General features: G+C 46.1%; 1 pseudogene; it reads right to left on the bottom strand.

Moving 5' to 3' along the window:
• Positions 1–5,557: 5,557 nt before the first annotated feature.
• Positions 5,558–5,677, bottom strand: LOC136661846 (5S ribosomal RNA; annotated as a pseudogene).
• Between the last annotated feature and the right edge of the window lie 344 nt (positions 5,678–6,021).

Below are 6,021 nucleotides of genomic sequence, written 5' to 3' on the forward strand. Positions count from 1 at the left end.
GTTGCACCAGGTGACATGCAAGGAGGGGGGATGGCCCAAATTTTTAAAATCTTGGTATATTTGAATACTACCATCATGTTATACATCATTAGATGTGTATTTTCATGCAGAATGCAATGGAACAAACTGTGCTGAAATATCTCTATTCCATCAAAAGGTATGGTCAAAAAATGAGCAGGGGGACCGCGGACCATCACCACGCCTACCTCCCAAGGCATTGCCTTGCCCACTGCATGAGAATGGCCATGGCAGCCTGTACTGAATCCTAACCTCCGTCCCTGGCCTGAGCAGCCTGTATAAGCCTATCCAACTTTCCAGCACTGTATAATCCTATCCGACTTTCCAGCACCAGTGCAGATGCAATGCAGCCCAGAGGTAAGGGAACAAATGTTCCCATACCTTGAGGAGGTCTCTGTGAGTGCCTCCCCACCAGGATACAGTGCACATCCCATTGGCACAGTTGCACCGGCACTGGAAAATTGGATAGGATTGGGCCGAAAGGCTGCTCGGATTTGCGCCAGCTAAATAACTGGTGCAGATCCGAGTAGTCCAACGGGGTGGCTAGACCTTGATGCAATGGACCTTGATGCACCCCAATGGGGTGGCTAGACATTGGAATGTAAGGGGAAAAATATTCCCTTACCCTGAGTTGCCCTCCAGCCACCTCCTAACCTGTGCTGTATCCAGTACAAGTTAGGATTGGGATGTAACTGCTATATTTTTCAGTACATGTATGGAATGTGCAAAGGAGGGCTTGTGTTCACATGGTATGGAAGGCCAGTGTGTCACCTCTATGATGGACCTCCTCCCATCCAGTGGGCGGGGCAATGCCCTGGGCAGTTGGCATGGTCATGCACCATTGCCTGCCTCCCACTGGTTTTTTGGCTATAACTTTTGATAGAATAGAGATGTTTCAACACAGTTTGTTTCATTGCATTCAGCATGAAATTACGCATTGATTGATATATAACATGATGGTATTATTCCAAAACGACAAGTTTTAAAAATTTTTGGTGAGTAGTGGTGTCACCCCCCCATGCATCACCTGGGGCAGCCTGCACACTCTGCACCCCCCCAGTGACACCACTGATTCCTATTATGTGCTCACTGGAATGCCTTGCCCAGTTTCTAGCCCATGAAGATCTCCTTTGAATGTTATACTTGGCCTTCGTCTCCTGTCCAATCACTGTGGAGTCTTGTTCAGATACGGTTCCGAGTCAAGTGCGCTGCCCTTGGATGTCATCCAGGAACCCCTTTGGTAAGACATTATTTCAGCCTATTTGTCTTCCTACTTCAGCCAGAGACGTGGTGATGTCATCGTTGCCTTTCTCTGCTGCTTGGTTTCCTTTATGCAAAGAGGCAGCTTTTGTCAACCAGCATGTTCATATTTCAACGCCACTGAGAAGAACAAAGAGTCCCTGCTCATTCCTCTTTGCTTACTCACACCAAGTCACGTAGAAAGCTAGGACCAAAATTGGCAGGGAAGGAATTATCAGCTGCAAGTCACCAGGCCAACAGAATGCACTGGTAGAAATTGCATATTGTCCCTTTGGCAGAAAGACAGAGATGAGTGGAGAAGGGACCACCAAAGGGTTGTTCATTGGGGTGGACAAATGTGTGTAAAGTCAGAGCTGTTCCCAAAACAAGGGCAAGATCCTCTTCCCATCTGTCTCTCTCCCCAGGAACTTGTAACTTCATGTAGCTGCTATATCAGGGTCGAGCACATCCAGGAACTCCGGTGATTGTAACAGAGCACTTCTGCTAACTGCACATAAGAGTGTGGTATGTGTCAGCTTCCCAATGTGAAAGTTGTTTTGGAAGGCTACAACAGTGCCTTAAGGGAACCTGCTTTCCCTGACTTGTAATTATCTTTTGTCTTTAGAACAGACGGAATAAAATGTCTTTTGCGTGTATTTAATCTGTGGAACTCCTTGCCACAGGATGTGGTGATGGCACCCGGCCTGGATGCCTTTAAAAGGGGATTGGACAGATTCCTGGAGGAAAAGTCCATCATAGGTTGCAAGCCATGATGACTATTTGCAACTTTCAGATTTTAAAGGTAGCCTGTCTCTGAATACCAGGTGCGAGGGAGTGGCAACAGGATAGGGGCCACTGCTGATCCTCAAGACCACTTATGCGTCAAGGGCTGTCCCACGGCAACATGCCAAATTCCACCTCCCGTTCCACTCTCCAGTGGCCAGCCCTATACATATAATTTTGTGTCACCTGGTGTGGCAGATAGGTATATTTATCACTTGATTCACTTTCTTATTTCAGTGTATTTGTTAAGCTCATATTGAAGTCATTAATTCAAATCAGCAAGCAAAATCAGGATGAAACTAAGGGGCCAATCCTATCCAATTTTCCAGCCCTGGTGCAGCCATGTTAATGGGGCATACACTGCATCCTGCAGTGGGGGGATGGCAATCATGGAAGCCTCCTCAAACTCAGGGTGCAATCCTAACCCCTTATGTCAGTGCTTTCCAGCACTAGCATAGCAGTGCCAATGGGACATGTGCTGCATCCTGCAGTTGGGTGTCACTCACGGAGGCCTCCTCAAAGTAAGGGAATGTTTGTTCCCTTAACTCGGAGCTGCATTGCCCTTATGTCAGTGCTGGAAAGCACTAACCTAAGGGGTTAGGATTGTGCCCTAAGGGAGTGTTTGTTCTCTTACATTGGAGCTGCATTGTGCCTGCATCGGTGCTGGAAAATTGGGTAGGCTTGGGCCCTCAAAGGGGAAAAAAAATCAGTTCCAAATTCCAAAACTGTCAGTGGTCCTAAACCAACACCAACAATTAAAACAGGAATAAGTGACTGAAATAAAGTAGCTCAGGGAAAGCTTGTCAGCATAAAAATGTCTTCAAAGTTTGAGAAAACATGGACAGAGCTGAGTCTCCCTGGGAAAAGAGCAGTTCCATCATTGGTGATCGTCCTTACTAAATAGTATAGTTCAGTGTTTCTCAAACAGTGGGTAGGGAGCCAATTTCAGATGGGTCCCCATTCATTTCAATGTGAATTTTATTTTTAATATATTGAGGCTACCATGGTATGTAACTGCATTTAAGGAAATGTTATAGAACCCAATCCTATGTGTGCCTTGTGTGTGTACAAGTCCCATTGTAGTCAGTGGGGCTTACTCCCAGGTAAATGTGGATAGGACTGCACCCATAGATTTGTACTTTTAAAAGGCTACTATGTACTCGTATATGCTTTTAACAACGTTAAAACGCATCGGTAAAGCAGCTACCACATTTTCCAGACTCACAAAGAGAGTCTGGTGCAACAAGAAGCTGACGGAACATACCAAGATCCAGGTCTACAGAGCTTGCGTCTTGAGTACACTTCTGTACTGCAGCGGGTCATGGACTCTTTGTTCACAACAGGAGAAGAAGCTGGACGCTTTCCACATGCACTGCCTCTGACACATCCTTGGTATCACCTGGCAGGACAAAGTTCCTAACAACACAGTCCTGGAACAAGCTGGAATCGCCAGCGTGTATATGTACACTGCTGAAACAGAGACACCTGCGTTGGCTTGGTCATGTCGTGAGAATGGGCGATGGTCAGATCCCAACGGATCTCCACTATGGAGAACTTGTGCAGGGAAAGCGCCCTACGGGTAGACCACAGCTGCGCTACAAGGATATCTGCAAGAGGGATCTGAAAGTCTTAGGAATGAACCTCAGCAGATGGGAAACCCTTCCTCTGAGCGGCCCGCTTGGAGGCAGGCTGTGCAGCATGGCCTTTCCCAGTTTGAAGAGACACTTTGCCAACAGACTGAGGCAAAGGGGCAAAGAAGGAAGGCCCATAGCCAGGGAGACAGACCAGGGACAGACTGCACTTGCTCCCAGTGTGGAAGGGATTGTCACTCCCAAATTGGCCTTTTCAGCCACACTAGACGCTGTTCCAGAACCAGCATTCAGAGCGCGATACCAGAATCTTTCGAGACTGAAGGTTGCCAACAACAGTCAATGGGGCTTACTCCCGGTAAGTGTGGATAGGATTGCAGCCTTTAGGATGTTTCGGAAATTTTTTTTTAAACAGACCAGCAACTGCTTGGGAGGGTTCTTTATTTTAAATAAATTTTTAAACTTGTACTTATTGTAGACTTTTAATTTACTTACTTAATTGATTGGATTTGATTTTGATGTATTGGGGGGGGGGGTGTTAAAAATTGTTCAGCTGTTGATGATGTCACTTCTGTCCATGACTTCAGTTCCAGGACTGTGGTATCACTCCCAACAGATTGTCATTTTAAAAAGTGAATCCTGGTGCTAAAAGCTTGAGAACCACTGGTACAGTTATTTTGACTTGGGACCCAGTCCTATTCCAATTTTCCAGTGCCAGTGCAGCCATGCCAATGGGGTTACACCAGCCTGGCTACACCAGACTACACTGCTGCTGGAAAGTTGGATAGAATTGGACCCACAGTCTCTTAACTGAGGCTGCAATCCTATCCACACTTACCTTGGCGTAAACCCCACTGACTATAATATGACTTACTTCTGAGTAGACATGCAAAGGATTGAGCTCTTAGTTTCATTCCCCATTCTGGTTACTTACAGGTGTTAACATAACGTTCAGACAGGAGCCAGAAAAGGCCCTGCTTTGGTTTGAAAAGATGCTTCAATGCTTTTTGAGTTTGGATCTTTGGCATTATTAAGATTTGCCCAGCTGGACCAGATGATCTGAGGAGCCAATAGGAACTTGCCTGACCTTATATTAAACCCTGACTTTAGGCTTTTTTTCTCAGATGAAGTCATTTGTTAAGGGTAGTTATGCTTGGGTAGTTGCTATCACAAGGTCTCTAGTTAGGCTCAGATTTCTAGTTTTGGAGGGCTATATCTGCTGTTACCTTGTTCCTTTCTCTGCAAAAATGTAGTATGTGCTATCAGTCCATCTCCTCCATTTATCCTGAAAGTATAGGATGTGGTGTAGGAGTGATATGAGAGGAGTTTTGCAGTTATAGAATTGGTTGTAGTACTTTAGAAAGTATCTTATTTTACTTATTAGTTTAAAAAAAAATTTGAGTGTTTTCCCCCCAGATCTTATTTTCCCTGGGTGTGAGCTGCACCCTGGCATCAGATTATTATTGGTTTGTTAGGGAAGCTGAAGGCTTAGTAAGGGGAGTAGCTTCCAGTGGTTAATGCTTATTGCATCTCTTCCACCTCTCTGCTTCATTGATTTGGGAAAGTGACCCTCCCGCCATGGGACCGTGGTCACCGAATCCTAAAAACAGAGAGGTGGAATTTTTTTTTTAAAGATGCAACTAAAATAATCAGGGGTCTGGAACAGCTGTGGGCCTCTGGGTTGGCAACCCCTTCCTTTGCCCAACGACACCATGTACTGAGGCCATCCATGACTATAATGGTTGGCAACCTTCAGTCTCGAAAGACTATGGTATAAGCCTACAGCACCCGGTATTCCCAGGCAGTCTCCCATCCAAGTACTAACCGGGCCTGACTCTGCTTAGCTTCCGAGATCAGACGAGATTGGGAGATAGTGTTCAGTATAGGGAGATGGTTGGCAATCTTCAGTCTCAAAAGACTATGGTATAAGCCTACAGCACCTGGTATTCCCAGGTGGTCTCCCATCCAAGTACTAACCGGGCCTGACCCTGCTTAGCTTCCAAGATCAGACAAGATTGGGCATGTGCAGGGTAAGTAAAACACCCGATTGCTACTTCTTTTCTTCTGGCCCCCTGAGGTACAAACCCAGTGCAATCAGGCAGGCATACGGGAGAGATTGGTAACTGACAGTCAATTTCACTTTATTAAGCACTCCTTACTTACAAAGAGCCCCCTCCCCCAATGGCATTGCTCCGCCAAGCGTGCGAACATGGTGAGCCTGAATTTATTTGGCGCATAGCCCTGGAGGAACAGCCCAGATGTGCTGCAACATGGCCACCTTTCCTCTTGCAGGGAAAGAGCTGTGCGTGATGAAATAGTTTAGCATGCTTTTCAGACTTGCTGGCCTACTTGTATCCATGATGCTGGGAGGAGGAGATAGTGGATATGTGAT

The sequence above is a fragment of the Tiliqua scincoides genome, chromosome 10, assembly GCF_035046505.1.
Source record: "Tiliqua scincoides isolate rTilSci1 chromosome 10, rTilSci1.hap2, whole genome shotgun sequence".
Taxonomy (NCBI): domain Eukaryota; kingdom Metazoa; phylum Chordata; class Lepidosauria; order Squamata; family Scincidae; genus Tiliqua; species Tiliqua scincoides.